Genomic DNA, 19,038 nt, shown 5'->3' with positions numbered 1-19,038 from the left:
TGTATATAAACATCAGAAAGGCAGAATAGGAGGGACTTAGGCTGCCTGAAAAGTTTATCTCAACTTATTTCATGCACATTCCTGTCACTCCCCATATTCTGATGCTTCTCCATGACTATTTTCCTGCTTTCTTTACCTACCAAATTCATTTCACACAGAGTTTACTCTTGTAAACTCTTCAGGGGTCACAGAAGGGCCCTTAACAGGGTGAATTGTGGTTGCATCAATCTTCCCATCCTCACACACCACTGTGGTAATCCTATGGGTACATTCCACAAAACATCATTTTCTCAGCGTAACCCAAGATCAGGAGGGCCCTGGGGCTATGGAGTATTGGCCATGAAGGACCAATGAATGGTGAATATTTAGCTGAGCCAATAAAGAAGCACTACAGCCTGGAAAAGCGAAAGTGTCATATTGTCATTTGTTTCCGTTTTTTCTTTCACAACCTTTACCAGACTGAACAGATTTACTGTGAAACTGAAGTTGTGTAGTTGTTGTTCCAAGGCTTGGCACTTGTACAGGCTTCATTCCTAAGCCCTGGGACTAGCTATAGCAACGTTGTGTTTGTAATTTTGCATTCTTGCACCTACTCTGCCAAGTTGTAGAAGCTTCAAGCCCTGCAAAACAGCCTCTATGCCTTCCTCTGTGTGGGATCCTGACATTGTTAATCCTCTGAAATAACAGAAATTACATTGATAGAGGTTATAAACCTTAAGTCTTTATTTCGCTTTGAATGGGTAAAAGTCCCCATGGACTTCTTCTATCCCTTTTATTCCTCATTTGCTAGAGCAAAAACACACCCAACATAATAAAGGAACAGTTTACAAAACAATGATTAAACAATATCTGTTTTCATTTAGATCAGGAGCAAAAGAATAACTTGTGTCCAAATTTAGGGATATGATTTCCACATTATTATATTGGATTTAATAGAAGAATAGTATACAAATCAGACCAAGAACTATGGGAAGAAATTCATAGAAGAACATATTATAAAAGTTATCATATGTAGTAATTGGGAAAAACATAGTAATATATTTGATAAAAGGCTGATATGTTTAGCAGCTGGGAGACAATTTTCCCTGAAACATTAAACACTAAAAGTGTTTCTGCATATCTTAAGAGTGAGGCGCTAACTGCCTTTTGTTGTGGATTGTCTTTTCAAGGGTGTATGCATATCAAACAGCTTTAGAAAATACAGATAGCATCTATACTTGGAACAAAAGACAGCTTTGCTTAAAACTTCCGAAAACACCTCCCTCTAGAGCAAAAGGCAGGTGTGCTTACTGCCCAGTATAAAAATTGGGGCTCCCTAAGCACAGGACTTCTCACATTACTACTTCATATGCATGATCTGGGCATGATCTGGGCCCATGTGGGTTACCCATGTGAGGTTTGGGAGCAAGGAGAAGTCTTCCTTTGCCAGTAGTGGGTCTCCAGGTTTTTGGCTACATCTCGGAAAGGAATCTGAGGACCTGGCAGGTTAAGCAAGCAAGTAAAGAGTGTATTGTAAAGCGATAGAAAGAGAAAGTACCCACGGGAGACGGGAGACCTAAGTGTGAGCTGCTCAAAGGAGGAATGCCTGCTGGGGCTAGAGCTGCCACCTTTATAAGTTTGGCCTCCCCCACCCTTCTTCCTTCCTCCAAGTAAATGAAGGCTTTTGAGTTACAACTTTCTCACTGTTTCTGAGTATGCAGAAGAAAGATTGGAAACACAGTATTTTCATTAGTTCTGAATGTCTACCAGCCTGAATGGGGGTCAGGGGAGGGGTTACAAATAGGCTTCTGCTTATCTGTTGTGCTCTGGTGTTCAGCCTTGGGCGGTGAACTCCTCCCTTTGTTGGTGGGACTTCTCACTATCTGACACAGGGAAAGATGGGCAACTGCAAGCAGGAGTTTTACACAGAACTGAGTGTTCTGTCCCCATGGCCCTAGTGTTCTCGGACGGCACCTTCTTCCCTCGGTTCCCTCTTCCAGCCGGCCTCGTTTCTGTGTGTGTGTACACATGTATATAGAGAGACTGTTTAGAGTAGCATTGTTAGAGCAAAATCTGGAAACCATCTGGATACCCACTAACAGGAGAATATTTAGATGCAGGTGGTTTATCCATACCATGAAATAGGATGCAATTATGAGAACATGTTAATTTGAAGGAGTGCCATGTGATATTAAGTTAAAAATTACAGAGGTAATATAAAAATGATTCCACTCACTTTACAAATAATAAACTTTATATATGTCTATTTAGACTTTTTTAAACATAGAAATGGGAGTGGAAGGACACAGATAATTTTTAGTATTTGTTGTCTTGTGACCTCTCACAGTAGGACAGGAAGGTTTGAATATATTATTTAGCCAAAAAATGACTATAAATTGGCTTTCCTTCCATGCTGTCAAAGATTCTGATGGCTTACAGTGCGTTAACTTCTAATCTCAAGAGCAGGCTGGTCTAGGCTAGAGGTAAGCTTTAGAGTCAGAAAGACCAGGGTTCCTGTCCTGACTGGACTGCTAAAGAGCTGAATGACTCTGAGTGAGTCATTTAGTCATTCTGAGCATCAGTTTCTTTATGTATCAAAATGGAAATTACAATAGTACTGAAGGCAGCTAGTAAGATAAGGAATCAGTAGATCTGGAACCTGGCACGAAGTCCATGTGGACATAAATAACCCCAAGATGGCTGCTGGAAGACCCCCCTCCCCCAAGATTCTGCCATTCAGAGCAAGATTTCCTCTGGAAGCCAGGAGAAGCCCCAGATATTCTCCAAGGACTTTATAATTGGACCCTTCTTGGGGGTTGATGGGGGGTAATCAATCAAAACAGCAAACAGCTGGGACTCCTCCTCTGCCATTAACAAAGGAGTGGAATTATTAACAGTTAAAAGCAGACTCAAGGCCTGAACACTCTCTTTAGCCTTTGGACCCCAATTCTGGTCACCTTCTGCCCTACATGGATCACTACGCAAGTAAAACCTGGGCATTTATCATCTATAATGGGATATTGTAGCCTGTCAATGAGTTCTCTTTATCATTTTTCAGCCCCTTCCTCTCTACCTGGGATCCATGATCTGTTATTTTCTCCCATTTCTCTTCCCTCCCTAATGGAATAAATTACTGGCCTAACTCACCCGGCATCCTCTTGAAATTCATTTCTGCAGCAGAGTCAAGAACCTAGACAAAATCTGGTTACAGTACCTATCTCAAAGATTTATGAAAATTAATTTACATGAAGTCTGGATTCTTCTGCTGTCATAGAACCAGTGATGGTTTTGATGATTAAATCTAACATGATCTGAGCATTTACCAAATGATTGGGCTTAACATATTTAGCCGTTTTCCTTTTTTTGCCTTGTCATTCTTAACAGTAAATTGCTCACCTAGCTGCCTGTAAAGGAATGATGGCACCTCAGATTTTTGCATTATTTCTTTATACAAGTCCAGTCAAATATCAACTGAACCAGGACTGTGGGGTGCTCATAAACTGGAAATATACACATTGTTAGTGTGGCTTATCTATAGTGAAGGGTATAAGAACTGCAGCCAGAAATGCCTGCAAGGAAAACCTCTAGAAGTGCACTAGGGGAGCATTAGCATGTTTACAATTCACAACTCAAATAGTGGCTATATTTTACAAAAGAAAAATAAATATCCCACTCCCTCCTTAAGTAAAAACTACAGTTTCATGTCAAATTGAATGCAACAAAACCCTAAAAATTTTTTAAAGAGGCAGTCAGCCAAGTCTTTATTGCAAAAACATCAGAGAAATGAACCAGCTGAGCTACTTATCGTCTGCTTAAATCTCTCAACTATCAAGCACTGTAGCAAAGGAACTATTTATAGGTCCTATGCCTCCTTTAAATCCTCACCTCATAGAGGTCTAGCTAGTGTAGGAAAAGCCCCATTTTGTTCAGGATTGCATAGACTGCCAAGGGAACACAATTTTGAATAAATAAGGTATCTGATTACACTCACTGAAACTATTCAAGTATTAATGGTTTCCCTGTCAGCTTTTAATGAGCCTTTCTTTTGGATTGATAGTTTCCACTGCTTGTTCACTTAAAATTTTTGATCACCAGTTTAGGTAAGATGTAGGCATTTGTTTTTTAGGCCATTGGGATGACAGCAAGAAAAGACAATGGAACAATAAATACAGCTCAGAATTAGAACCTTGGGAGTTGGCATGCTGAATTATGACATAGAGGGAGCAGGTGTCGCTCAGTGGTTGAGTGCCTGCTTCACATGTGTGCAGGGTTCGATCCCTGGTACCTCCTAATTATAAAAATATATGAACATAAAGATGCACCTGGAAGTCATATGACTCAGGGTGCCGAAATTACTGAGGAAACTGAGGAAATGAGTTGAAATTCTGGAGGGCAATGTCTAGGCCATAGTTACCATCTCTGTATGTTCTCTGCACACCCAGCAGGAGCAAGGAAAAGAGGGAGGAAAGTACCCACTAAAATGTGGTAAAATCATGGGAAGTGGAGTTGGCTCAAGTGATTGAGCTCCTGCCTACCACATGGGAAGTCCATGGTTTGGTTCCTGCTGCATCCTAAAAAAGACAGTGAGCTGGCTTGATGGGCAGGTACGGTGAGCTGATGCAACAAGATGATGCAACAAGAGACACAAAGAAAACACAATGAGAGACACAACAAAGCAGGGAGCAGAAGAGGCTCTGGTGATTAGGTACTTCCCTCCTACATCTGAGGGCCTGGGTTCAGTTTCCCATGCCTCCTGAAAAGAAGACCAGGACACAGCAATGAAACAATAAGGGGGTTGGGAAAAATAAATGAATAAAATAAATCTTTAAAAAATGTAGCAAAATCAGACATTAATTAAAACATTCATTTCATATTGGAAACAAGCTGTGAATTCAAGTGCCAGAACTTCCAGTAAACCTTTTCTACAATCAATGTTTACATAATGCTTTATTTCATCTTAGATAGAGTGTTAAGTTTCTGGGGATGGATCAGAATGAGTATCCTTTCTGTCTTATTAGCAATCCTCCTCAATCTCCTTTCAAGTGACAACTTCAGAAGCTATCCAGAGGAAAGGCACGTGTGTGTAGAGCACTAAAACATTTCTTACAAGGTGCTAAAACAGGTGAGGAGGCATTTCAAGGTCAGGTGTTCCTTCTCCCATTTACTTGGGACTCTGAGGTGGAAGATGATTTATAAAGTGCATCACTTCACCAGAGTGTTTGGCTTTGGGAAGATAAACTACCCAATTATTCTATGGGATAATATCGTACATTAATAATTTAACCCAGTGTTTTACTCATTTTTTAGATTTTTGAATATTGTAAAATATCCAGACTTTTACTTTCAAAATCAAGAATTTAATTAAAATAGTTTGTTTTTCAATACATGAGGAGGCCATGGAAGAGGTTGGGAACCTTAGAATTTTAAAATGTTATGTTCCAGATGAGAACACAAGAGAGAAAGATCCAGTGGACAAAGAAGTCGCCAAATGAAATAACATCACATAGTGATTGTAACAGTTTGATGTAGTTATGAGTTCCAAAAATAGATATTGGATTATGTTTGTAAACTGGTGTGTCTAAAGTTTCACATTTACTTAATTAAATTATGATTAGGGCTTTGATTGGGCCACATCAGTAGGGCATTGAGTACTCACCCCTTGATGGGTGGGGATGCACAAATAAAAGACATGGCAAAAGAAGAGAGTTGGAGATTTGGATGTTGGAGTTTCAATGTTGGAATCTTGAGCTGGAACCCCAGAAGAAAGCACTCAGATGAAAGAGAAGCAAGCCCCAGGAAGAGAGGACCTGAGCTGGGAGAACACAGAGGAATAGAGACGGCTCCTTAGACACAGCAGAAACCCCAGGGAAAGAGACAGAGCTGTTCACCTGATAGTCCACAGCTGACCTTGTGGAGAAAACAGAGGACCTGAGCCTGGAGAGAAGCAAGACCTGGGAAGAGAGGAACCCAGGAAGCCTGAATCCTGGCAGCCATTGGCAGCCATCTTGCTCTAACATGTGGAAATAGACTTTGGTGAGAGAAGTAACTTATGCTTTATGCCTGGTAACCGTAAGCTCCTACCGCAAATAAATACCCTTTATAAAAGCCAGCAGACCTCTGGTATTTTGCATCAGCGCCCCTTTGGCTGACTAATACAGAATTTGGTACCAAGGAGTGGGGAAGTGCTTTTGCCAATTACCAAAATGCTGGAACAGTTTTATAAATGGGTAAGGGGTATTTTTTCAAGGAATTGTGAGATGCTTGGAAGAGAAAACCTACAGTACTTTGAAGAGATTGTTGATAGCAATATGGATGCTAAAAGAGACTTTTTATGATGCCTTAGAAGTAAATGATGAAACTATTATTGAAAACTGGAGGAAACGTGATCTGTGTTTTAAAGTCAGAGAACTTAGCAAGTTTAACTCCTAGTGTTTTATGGAAGACAAAATTTGTAATGGCGAGCCTGGGCATTTAGCTGAAGAAATTTCCAAGGAAATCCAGAGAATGCAGCTTAGCTTCTGCTTGAAGCTTATAACAGAATGCTAGATAAGAGAGATATACTGAGGACTTAACTGTCAGGATTCAGAGGGTGGAGTATAGCAATTTAATATAGTTATAAATTCCAAAAAAAACAGCCTTTTGGCTAATACAGTGATTAAGACCACGAACTTAGCAGCAAGATGTCTGGGTTTAACACTATACGCCTGTTCTTGGACAAACTCCTTAGTCTCTCTGTGCCTCAAGTATCCCATTTATAAAATGTGGATAATAGTAGTACTTTTCTCAGAGTTGTTTTGAGGATTAAATTGTTTAATTTATGTAAATCTGCTAGAAATATATCTGGCATATTAAATGAATGTTCACTATTATTGGAAAACATATTATAATGTTGGAAATAAATATCAAAATGACAATTGCTTATTACAAGTGGTAAGTCTGTGCTGTGAGCTGCCATGATCCTAGCAACAGAAGATAGGCTCTGGGATCTCTTCCATCCAGCAAGTCAAGAAAGTCTTACATGCGCAATTGTTAGTGCTGATATAGGGACTTTAAGAAAAAGTACAGAACGCAGAAATCACAGCCAACCCAAGGAGATGCAGATAGGCACTCATGAGAAATATTTGGTCACTTCTAAGAGTCACTGAACCAGCAGCAGTCGTGGGCTTTCTTGGGAAAGGAATGAAGCAGTAATTCTCAAACTGCGTTTTGTGGCTGTCACTTACTGTGACCCTTTCAAAGGTGTGCTCCCAAAATTTGAACAAGCATAGCTTTAGATTTTTTCTTTAATTGATAATAGGTACTGTTCAGTCAACATCTGCCATAGTGAATGCTGAAGTAAGCAAACCCTAAGACTTGGTGGAGAGTGATATTTGATATTTTGCATTCAGAGGCACAGTAAGCAACCCCAAGAAGCTCTTTGCTTGTGAGGCAAGCTCCTCAGAGAGGGCAACTTCAAAGTGACAAGGTAAGGAACAGTGTGGTGCTTTCACAGGCCTGGTGAATCCCCACTATGTGACAGTTATGATTGCTGGTCATCAATACTGACTTCCTTACTGTTGTTTGGAGATTTTTAATGTACTCAAGTATTTCTCCCCGACCCCACCCCAATTCTAGTTCCAAAGAGTTCAAAGATCACAGAATTGAGAATCACTGGAATGAGTGCCAGGGTGATGGTGGTTTCAGGTGAAGTTTCAAGGTCAAGATATTTTCAGTATGTTAATGTAGTCTATTTGCATGTCTATTTCTTTTTTTTATTTCTCTCCCCTTCCCCACCCCCCCCCCAGTTGTTTGCTCTCTCTGTCCATTCACTGTGTGTTCTTCTATGACCACTTCTATCCTTATCAGCGGCACCAGGAATCTGTATTTCTTCTTGTTGCGTCATCTTGCTGTGTCAGCTCTCCGTGTGTGTGGCGCCATTCTTGGGCAGGTTGCACTTTTTTTTCATGCTGGGTGGCTCTCCTTATGGAGCACACTCCTTGCTCGTGGGGCTCCCCTACACGGGGGACACCCCTGCGTGGCAGGGCACTCCTTGCACGCATCAGCACTGTGCGTGGGCCAGCTCCACACGGGTCAAGGAGGCTTGGGATTTGAACTGCGGACCTCCCATGTGGTAGAAGGACGCCCTATCCATTGGGCCAAGTCTGCTTCCCTTGCATGTCTATTGGGAAGTGTTACTGTTTTAGTTCTAAAATGCTCACTATAAACATGAGGCAAGAGCCCTTTCCCAATATTCATTCTCTCCTCTAAAATGATTACAAAAGAAGTTGAGGAAGATGAAATAAATAAATAAATTATGATAATACAGTAAGAGGGCAGAGATTTGGGGATAATGAAGGGTTGGGAAGGTAAGCAGTTTACAAAATTCCCATATTAAGTTTTTGCCCTGAGTAATCATTGATTAGTAGATTAAAGGTTTTTAAAAATGTGCCATACACAGCCAGTGAATTGCTATTAATTCTACTAGATTACACTATGCCATCAATAGAAACTAGTATTTCCACTCAAGCAGTTATTTTTTTAAATGCTACTCATGTCAGACGTTCATTAGAAGACAAACCAGAGGTCTTGCCTTTGTCATAATTTTGCAAAGAGTTTGTCGGTTATTTTTGCTACACATAATTGTAACTTAATTATACTTATTTTTTCCTTCCAATGGAATGCTTAGTATTGAAATTTCTGTTTACATTCCAAGTTTGTGTCTGAATAATTCTGTTAAGTGATTGATTAAACTGATATTTAACTTCCACTCTGCTGGTTTTTGACTTGTAATGACTTGTGTATGTATATACATGTCAAATATTTTTAAATGGGGAAAAACGTATTTGCTATGTTGTAACAAATAAGAAAACTGTAAGAACAAGTTTGTTGTTGCATTCAGAGCAGAAAACAATGAAGTAGTAGGTATAGAATTGTGAGGGGAGATGGAAGCATGGACTAGATGTCAGAAGACCTGGGATCTCAGTTCCAACTTAGAAACTTAACAGATAGCAAGCATATCACAGAAGCTCATTAAGTTTCAAATTTCACTCATTTAAATGGGAATGCTGAAATCTGATCCAATCATCTCACTAAGTTTCTGTGAGGATTTAGCCATAGCATGTGTATGAAAATACTATATAAACATATGGTACTATTCATCAAAGTATCATCTTATAGGGCTCTTGTTCTCTTTTTGATATCAATATTTAGGTTTCCCTGTTTTAAAATTTACTTTTTCACTATACAAGGAATATATGAATATATCATCATTGTAGAAATCCAAGCATTACCATAATATAGAGAGAAGTCCCTTTGTCTCACCCATCTGCAAATGTCCCCTTCTCTTTAATGGTACTATGATAAACATCTTGGTGAGTTTCTTTTCAGAAATTATCTAAGCATTCACATATATGTCTGCATGTATATGAAATATAGGTTTATTTCACATAATTGATATCACATAGTTTATTTCCAACTCACAAATTTCACTTGTTAAAACAAAATAAGGCTTTAGCCCCATTGTTTTTCAACCAAGTAAAAGTGACATAATAAGCAAGGCAGTTGTTTCAGGTTGGAGATTGATTGTGAAAGGTTAAAGGGGTGAAGGGAAGATAGAATAGTTTTGTGTCCACAACAAGAACAAAACCCATATACAAATGGATATTTCAGTTGTCGCAGTCATGAAACCCCATTGTGTTAACAAATGGAAAATAACACCTCCTGGCAGCCAATCTAAAATAATCTCTATGTTATGAGTACCACTGGCAGATCTGCCAAGATGCACAGATTCTCAGTGTGATCACATAGATTTCAATGGTCACAAACAGAGAAAAGCACATGATTGCACTGAAAATGATGACAGTGCTGCCATCCCAGAAATCACGCCCAGGCTCTGCAATAGCAGACTATCACACCTGCCACTTGACAGGTGTGCACTAAAATTTATGAAAAGCTTTTCTAGCCAAGCCATCAGGCTGCTGAAAAAAATGGTGGATGCCTTGAGCCTTGACATTTATTACAGCTTTGCCAGCATATCTGTCGTGTAGAGTGTGATTTGAAAAACGATATGTCTAACCATGATCTTAATAAGCTCATTTGTTCTAGGATTTCATTGTACTTGTGCTGGCTGATAGAAGAGGAGAGGGCCAATAATATAAATAGCAGAGGCTTTCTGGTGAAATGGCTACACTTATTTCAATATGGAGACAGTCTTGATGTTCAACTTTGCCAGTTGCCGAACATAAGAGAGGAATTACAATGCTGTTGTGAGATGCTTCATAACAGAGACTCCAATTTTTTAATAATCTTAATTTCACCACTGAAAACACTGAAATCAAAGCATGTGATAAATATTCTGGTAGAGAAGCAAGTTCGTATCAGCCAGCCAAAACATCTCTTTTAATATATTTGAAAGAATACTTTGGAATTTCCTCGTTTGCCATCCATTTTTAAAAGATTAAAAACACTTTTTTTATTTCCTCATTAGAGGTTAAATGAAATGCTTAAAATGAGCTTTCCTAGCTTCTGTACCATGATTGGCACATAAATGTCTTGATTTTCAGGATACTTTTCTCTGGATAAGTAAAGATCTTAGCTTATACCACCTATATTTGAAGACATTTACTTTGATAAATGTGCTCATCCATTAAACTGCTTTACTTATTTAAGCAGAGATAATAAAAAATCATTATTATGTTACAAAGTTAAACAATATTTTCTGTCTCATGGAGGACTTTATTTTACTCTTCTTTTTCCTTCCACTGCAATCAAAAGAACTATTTCATTTCATGAAATATCTGACTCTCCTGTTTTCTACCTCTATGTCTTTATTCCAGTCAAATATTATATCCTTTCTTGCCTCTCAATCTTATTAATTTTGAGAGCCAGTCCTCTTGGAGAATATAAAATCAATCAATCAATCAATGAACCAACCAAAAAATCTGGAAGCGATAATTTTAAAAAAAAGGTAAACAAATAAAATTAAAGGGAGCCGATAATAAAGTGGTAGGAAAAGGGGCCTATTAAAAAATTGTAAGTATGAAAAAAACTACATGAAGTTCTATGCAAAGAAATTTTAAGTCTCAATGAAATTAAGTGGACAATTTTCTAGAAAATATTAATTGCTACAGTTATCTCAGGAAAAGATAGTAAAGTTGAACAGAGCTTTGGTATATCATAGCATGGAGGAAACTGAAAAAGTCATCAGATAATTACCTTCAATAATGGCTCCAAAGCAAAGTAGTTTTGCCAGAGAATCCTTCCATGTTTTCTAAGAGAAACAAATCCCTTTGACAAATTCTTTCATAGTATGGAAAAGGATGGGATGGAACATGATTCATTTTATGTTAGCCTAGTAATGACACTTGTTAAAGATGGTACACAGAAAGAAAACCACAGACAAGTCTCCTGGAATATGTATGAACTAATATGCAAAGAATTCAAAATAAAATACAAGCAAATTGTATCCAGCACCATGTTTTTAAAAATATTTTTTTCTCTGAGGGAATTTAATGGCTTGCTATTAAGGAAATTATTAGCAAAATCTTTTACATTAATAGATCAAAGGAGAAAAGATTCTTTTTAACTTCAGTAGATACTAAAGAAATTTGATAGATTTCAAGGTCCATTTCAAAGACCTGCTAAAATGCTGCCTTTTTAAAGAAGCCTTTATTAATTCCTTTGGCTGAATCAAATATTTTGAACTTTTAAAATTATGAGATAAAATTACCAATTGGCAGTTTAAAATTCTTAAAATTCTTCAGCATCTCTTTGACTTCCCCACCACTAATCTAACAAAACTAAAGTTTATCCATGTTCTACACTTATATGATTTATTTACATAGTTTTCTCATTATTTAATATTTGTTTTCCCCTATCTTTATTCCCATCTATAGAGTAAACCCAAAAGACATAAACATAATGCTTGTTAATTCTTTTTCTTTAATTGCTATCCCAAAGGCGCTAAGCAGAATTTCCCTTTTTCGCCCCCCCTAAAGATTGCTCAGGCAGCTCCCTTAACTCTTTCATCATTTTCAATTATAAAGTTATTTTTAACTGAGATATTTTAAACTTCCATCTCATATCCAATGTGGCAATCACCTCTTCCTCTCTTCCCAGTAATAGCTGGAATTCCTTTTGAAGTGGGAGTGAAGCAGTTTCTACTCTTCCATTCCTCTTCCCCCTCTCACTTCTGTATCACCCTCTCCTTTGGGGTTAGTTTGGGAGGAGGGAATTAGAAAGATGGCAATGGTTAGGTTTCTTTTACTTGGTCAGTGTTGTGGTCCTCTCTTGGCTATTGCTACTTCTGACTGATCATTGATGTTCTCCTGATGGTTGACATACAATGTTCTCCCTGTCATTGAAGGCATGGGCTGAGTTTTTTAGGTTCCCTTCAGGGACCTCCCCAAACCACTACTGCTGAGATTTTTCCATCTCCATTCCTCCCATATATTTACCCAGCAAGGTATCCCATGGTTTCTTGCTACTGATGTTATTTTTGTAGTAGGCAGTCATCTTGAATAGGGGTCCTGGGAGGCACACAAGTCAGATCGATTTTTACTGTGTCCACTTGAACCACAGGAAACACACAATTTGCTATGCCAAATGATAGAAGAATAGGCTGCTCCACAGTTGAGATCTCTGTTTTGCTATCTCTTTCCAGTTCTCTTCCCTCCTTTTTCAAGTAGATACAGGGAGAAGATTAGCAAGTGCTGCTGCAGAAGTATTCTATAGGAAAGAAATGCTAGTGTTTCTTGCTTAATGGTATCCCCAATCTATATGAAGGACTCTCTTGGACCTTCTCCCCTTTGAGTCTCTGCAGACCTTCCCTCAGGATCCAGCCAACATCTCAGGACCTACACCTCTCTCCTTACTTAACATATATGAACTGAGGCTAGGGAGCTCTGTATGACAGTTGAATGTAGCAGAGCCAGTTTGGCTGTCTTCTCATAAATCTGGAGTGGTAGCAGTTTTCTGCCTCCTCCATAATTTTTGTTCTTTTCAGAATATGGAATACTTGACATCTTTTTTACCTCAACTGGATTCTATTAGCCAATTTTGGTGAAATAGGAAAAAGACCTATCATCATTCTGTTAATTTCCGAAATAGTGCTATCTTTTCTCTCCAAAATTTCACATCCAAATTATATAAATCTAATATATTTCACTGACTTTCTGCCTGTTCCTTAAAGAAAGTAAAGGAAAACATAAAGACATAAAGAGAAAACCAAGAGGAGGAAATTTCCTGCAATAAATCTCTAAAACTATCAAAGGGGGGCTAAAACTATTTGATAACTTTTATCAATGCTGGAGTAAGCAAAAATATACTAATATTAAACTTTAAATAATTATTGCTAGATAGAATATAAGTGGGGCCCTCTTACCCCAGCTCTCCTTCAAGATAAAGCAGTATACTGTTGTGTGAAGCAAGAAATGGAAATCTAGACAAACTCAGTAACCTCCTGAGTGAGAAGAAGAGAAAAAAGATAGGCACGTACATTCTAAGGGAGAGACAGGAGCCTTCCAGTGTAGCCTCTTTCCTTGCTGAGGATCCACACCAGGACTCTGCTGTTCTAGCAGCAAAAGATTAAGTTCATAGCAAATCCAAATTGAAAGCCTGTTGGTGGTGAAATTTTCTTTGGCCTCATTTTTCTTTAACTGGTGGTTTCATCTGGACATAACAGAGAGATTTCTCGTGCCTGAGAGATACCTCTCCATGAAAATGGGGGTCTCTCTCGACCTTAGACATACAGTCATACAAGATTCTAGATGTGTTTTTTTTTTCTAAATCAATTTTACTTTATTTGAAAATTTTTACATGCCACAAATTGACATGAAAATACCCATTCGAAATTTAGTTTGCCACTACAAGCACAAAAATTCAGGAATCTAGATGTGTTTATACATAAAATTTGGAGAATATTCTGTCAAGATATTTAAAAATCCATATCTTAGGGAGTTTTTTTTTAAAGATTTATTTACTTATTCCGCTCTTGCCACTTGTGCTCACTGACTGCTCTGTGTCCATTTGCTGCTCGTTCTTCTGTGTCTGCTTGTCTTCTCTTCTCATCTTCTCTTTGGGAGGCACCAGGAGCCAATCCCAGACTGTTCTGACATGGGAGAGACACTCAATTGCTTGAGCCACCTCAGCTCCCTGTTGTGTCTCTCATTGTCTTTTCCTCTGTTTCTCTATTTTTGTTGTTCCATCATTTTGTTGCATCAGCTTGCCACGCAGGCCAGCTCTCTGTGTGGGCCAGCTCTCTGCGTAGGCTAGCTTCACTGCACCGGCCAGCTCAGCTTCACCAGGAGGCCCCAGAACCAAACCTGGAACCCCCCCATATGTTAGACAGTAGCACAATTGCTTGAGTCACATCCATTTCCCTTTTAGGGATTTTAAAGTTTACAAAACCTGTCAGTAATTTCAGAGATTTTGCATCAAATTGAAACATTTATAAGTGGTTCACAGCCTATAAGGATTCCAGAAATTATTTTTGTCTTTTAGATGCCAATAATTTAAACATATAGACATTTTCAGAGATGAAATTAAGAACTAGTTTCTGTCATACTTTCAAACTGGAAAATTCTGAAAAACTTTCCTTCGCACATCCTATCTCAGTTAACTATTAGAAGAATCATCCCATGAAAAAGTGGGATTAAACTTAAAAAAGAGGATCCTGGGGTCAAGAATTAGAAGATCCTAAACAGGAGAGAGACAAAGAGAATTCTCAGGATAGTGGTAAAGGAAAATACAAAGGTGACGGATATGTCCCAGATACAGAATAGCTCAGATTGGAGCTGAGGGATACAGAGGTCTCTTAGAAGATGGAATTGAGAGACTGACTGAAGGTAAACACTGATAGGTACATTTAAAAAACTAAAAAAAAAGTTATTAATTTATTTTTGGGGGAGAAGTTTAGAAAACAAAGAAAATATAATAATTTTCAAAATATGGCTCAGCTTTTAACTTTTACTTAGCTGCAATTACAGAAAAATGAAATGCTGGCCTAAGCAATAATATAATTATAATCAGATCCTGAATGGAGGGAAAATATGTTGGTAGGCAGGGGACAGGGGACAGGGGACAGGATAGTGGAGTGGTGGTGAAAAACTAAATCTTCATTGTCCATAGTAAACAGAAATATTTATTAAATGGCAGTACAAACAGTTGTTTTGAAATATGGTTAAAAAACGAAATGCTAAAAGGTTTCATAATGGTTGTCTCAGGGGTCAAAAACTGGGCAGTAGAAGGGAATTATTGGGAGAAATGTTTTCCTAAAAAAACTTAGAGAATTGTTTGAATTTGACCAATAATATATATAAAAAAAAGAATGCCTTTGGTAATAGTTAAAGGCAAAAGTAAATATTATAAAAGAATTGGGCACATTATGGTAGATAATGCTAGATGCTGCATATATCTGTTTTCTTCTTTTTCCAGGGTAGTGGAAATTTTAACTGACCTCATAATAACCCAGAATAAAGACCTATTTGTCAGCCTCCCATGCAAGCAGACATGTAACATCTCTGGCTAATCAAATGTAAGCAGCAGTGTCCTACAGCAGTACTTGAAGTCTTCCTTAATAAACAGTGTGCATGTGCTCTTTGCTTTCTTCTTCATCTGCACCCTTCCTCAATCTACACTTCTTCCTCAAACTACATTCCTTCCTCAATCTACATTCCTAATAAAAACAGAAGAAGCCTAATTCCTGACAAAGTAAAAAACTCTATCTATTCCAGATCACTTATCTCCATTTTACATCTTTCCTTAAAATAAATTCTATATAGATTAAAAATTAAATGTTTGATAAAAGGAAATAAAAAACATACTAGAAGAAAATATTCATGACTGTCACTAAAATATTTTGTTGGAATGGATATTTAAAATCAGGACATAAATGCCGGAAACCACAAAGGAAAACCTTGTTGGATTTGACTAGATAAATATTTTAAACTTTAACATAGTGAAAAAAGGCACATAATAAGGAGAAATAAAATGCAAAAAACAAATTGGGAAATATTTGCAATGTATCAGTAAATTAGAAAAGTATTCATAAATGTCCTAGAAATATGGACAAAAGCTCAAAATACATCATTCACAAAAACAAGAAAATAAATTTCTGATAAAAATGGAAAAATTTCAACTTCACTTGTAATCAAAGAAATATAGGTCTTTCATAAGGGTAGGGAAGTTTTCAGTCATTAATTCCTCAGATATTGTTTCTGCCCCTTTTCCGTTCTTTTTTCCTTTTGGGACACTGATAATGAGAATGCTTTTTGTGTTTCACATTGCCATTCAATTCCCTGAGTTGAAGACCCAGTTCCACTTTTTCCATTCTCTTCTCTTTCTGTTCTACTGTCTTTTCCAGTTTAGATGTTCTGTCTTCAAAGTCACTAATTATGTTTTTAAGCATTTCAAATATGCTCTTAGTGGCTCTAATGTATTTTTAATCTCATCCATTGTGTCTTTCGTTCCCATAAGGCCAGTTACTTTTCTTTGCAGACTTTCAAATTGTTCTTTATGCTCACCCAGTATCTTCTTTATATCTTTTATCTCTTTAGTCATATTTTCTTTCAAATCTTTAAAATGATTTATGAGAGTTTTGTTATTATCATTGATTAATTGTCTTAAATCCTGAATCTCTTCAGGATTTTGGTTTGTTCCTTTGGCTGCATGGTCTTTTCCTGTCTCCTGGTATAGCTCTTAATTTTTTGCTGTCTAGGCATCTGATATGTTGGTCAATTTATTCTGATACCCAATTTCTCTTTCTTGCCTATTTTTATTATTTGTTCACAGCTCTTTGATATTTGGTTCAACTTATCCTAAGTCTTTAAAATTGCTCAGCTTAAGTTACCTAAAACTGTGCCCAGGGCTTGCTAATGGGGAGCAGACTTTCTCCCAGGGGTTGGATAAAGACAGCTCTAAAAGTAGTTCCTGTCCATGTAAGTTCCAGACCAGCCCCCAGATGGCACTTGTTGGCCCACATTTCCACAGAGGTTATCTCTCTTGGTATTCCTTTGTTTTCCTCTCGCCAGAGCTGAGATTCAAAGTGGGCTCCCCTGACAGAATTCACTGAAGAGAAGCCCCCCAACTTCCTTTCCCTATTTCCTTGTAATAGCTAGCAGGGAGGAAGATGCCTGGTCTTTTCTCAGTCAGCTTCAATGCACGATGGGTTTTACCACCACTGACTATCTCAGGACTGGGGATATTTGTGCACATAATATATTTATATTTCACATAATGTATTTAGTTCATAATAGCGCAATCATACAAAAATTGTCTTTTTGTGTCTGGCTTGCTTCACTCAACATAATGCCCTCCAGGTTCATCCATGTTGTCATATGCTTCATGATTTAATTTCTTCTTACCACTATATAATATTCCATCATGTGTATACTCCACAATTTGCTTATCGATTCATCAGTTGATGAACAACACCTGGGTTGTTTCCAATTTCTGGCTACCATGGTTTTACCACCACTGAATATCTCAGGAATGGGGGAGGAGAACCCTTGCCTGTGGCTGGAAGGTTTTGTAACTACTGTTTATAGTTTCAGCTTCTTCATCTCTCTGTCTCTCAACCTCCTGGGAGTTGTGAAGCACTGTCCTGGTCTGCTGACCCCCAAAGTAGGTCCCTCTGACAGCTTTAGACTTTTTCTCCATTGTTTTTGTGAGAGCGCTGAGCCTTATCTGCTAACCAGCGCTATGTTCCAAAGAAATAGAGATTAAAACAGTAATAATATACCATTTTGCAACTGTCAGGTAGCTAAAGATTAAAATGACTTTCAAATACCGCTAAGGTTGCTGCTACTATTATTCTAATATTTACTTAGAGCAATTTGGCATTAAAAAAACTCCTATATATTGAATGCTCAGTTCTATTCCTAGGAATACATCCTAAAAAATGAGTGGAAAAGTAGGAAAAATATATAATGCAAGAGTAAATGGAGTGTTATTTATAGTTTGAAATTGTAAAGGATATTAATATTAGCAGCTAGTTAAATACAATGGGCTACAATACAACCCTTAAAACTAAAAAGGGGATTAGGGGAATAAGAAGGTTATTATTTCACTGGTTCTCTCTTTAGACTCTTGGCAATCCATGGGTCTAGCAAATATTTGAAGCTGACTCTTTTTCTGGGGAACACATTTGGGGTTTCCTTGGATATCCTTGCTGAGAACTTCCTGTGATGCAGGTGAAGCATTTTCTTCAAGTTTCAGCTTTTTCCTTAGCCTTTAATTTTTTGGCAGTCCAGTCCTCAAAATCTTTGCTATTGGGGTCCTAAACCTTCAGATCAAACAGGTCCATTTGTTCATATTACAACTTACTTATTAATGGAATATCTATTGTCTTCATGTTTAGCTGCAACAGAATCAGGAAAGATCCCATTTTAATATTCTGTTATAAGTAGTTTATATTTTCTAAGCCTACATAAATTGACTCTGGGGTCGGGGCTAGATCTAGCTCACAGCTAATGGCAGAATGCACCAGCTTGGGTTCCCAGTCATAAGAGGGCATCCCAAATTCCTTGTATTTTTTTAACACATTAGCCCCCCAGGCTACCAAAAGTATCCTCAATAGAATTATCATTTAATTTACACTTTCTCCAAATATTCTTCTCAGTTCTTTGCCTTCAAACTGTAAACTGGAGGATTTTATAGACACTTGTTTTTATCTTAATTCCTTTTATTATTATTTTTAGAAGATTTATTTATTTATTTCTCCCCCTTTCCTCCATTGTCTGCTCTCAGTGTCCATTTGCTGTATGTTCTTCTGTGTCTGTTTGTATTCTCATTAGGCAGCTCCAGGAACCAATCCTGGAAACCTCTGGAGTGGGAGGGAGATGATCATTCTCTTGTACCACCTCAGCTACCTGGTCTGCTAAGTCTCTTGTTGTCTCTCCTCTGTGTCTCTTTTTTTGTTGCATCATCTTGCTGCCTTAGCTCTCCATTTTGGCTGGCAATCCTGCAGGAATGGCACTCCATGTGGCCAGCTCACTGGGCGGGCCAGCTTGCCTTCACCAGGAGGCCCTGGGTATCAAACACTGGGCCTCCCATATGGTAGATGGGAGCCCAATTGCTTGAGCC

General features: G+C 38.0%; 1 long non-coding RNA gene across 1 annotated transcript in view; it reads left to right on the top strand.

The window, feature by feature from the left end:
• Window positions 1-19,038, top strand: part of LOC131279298 (uncharacterized) — a 130,859-nt gene that overhangs the window by 9,140 nt on the left and 102,681 nt on the right. The gene's annotated exons all lie outside the window — the stretch shown is intronic.

Source organism: Dasypus novemcinctus, chromosome 7 (assembly GCF_030445035.2).
Source record: "Dasypus novemcinctus isolate mDasNov1 chromosome 7, mDasNov1.1.hap2, whole genome shotgun sequence".
In the NCBI taxonomy this organism is placed as follows: Eukaryota; Metazoa; Chordata; class Mammalia; order Cingulata; family Dasypodidae; genus Dasypus; species Dasypus novemcinctus.
Note: the sequence above shows the minus strand (reverse complement) of the source record. Positions and strands in the feature narration are given on the sequence as shown.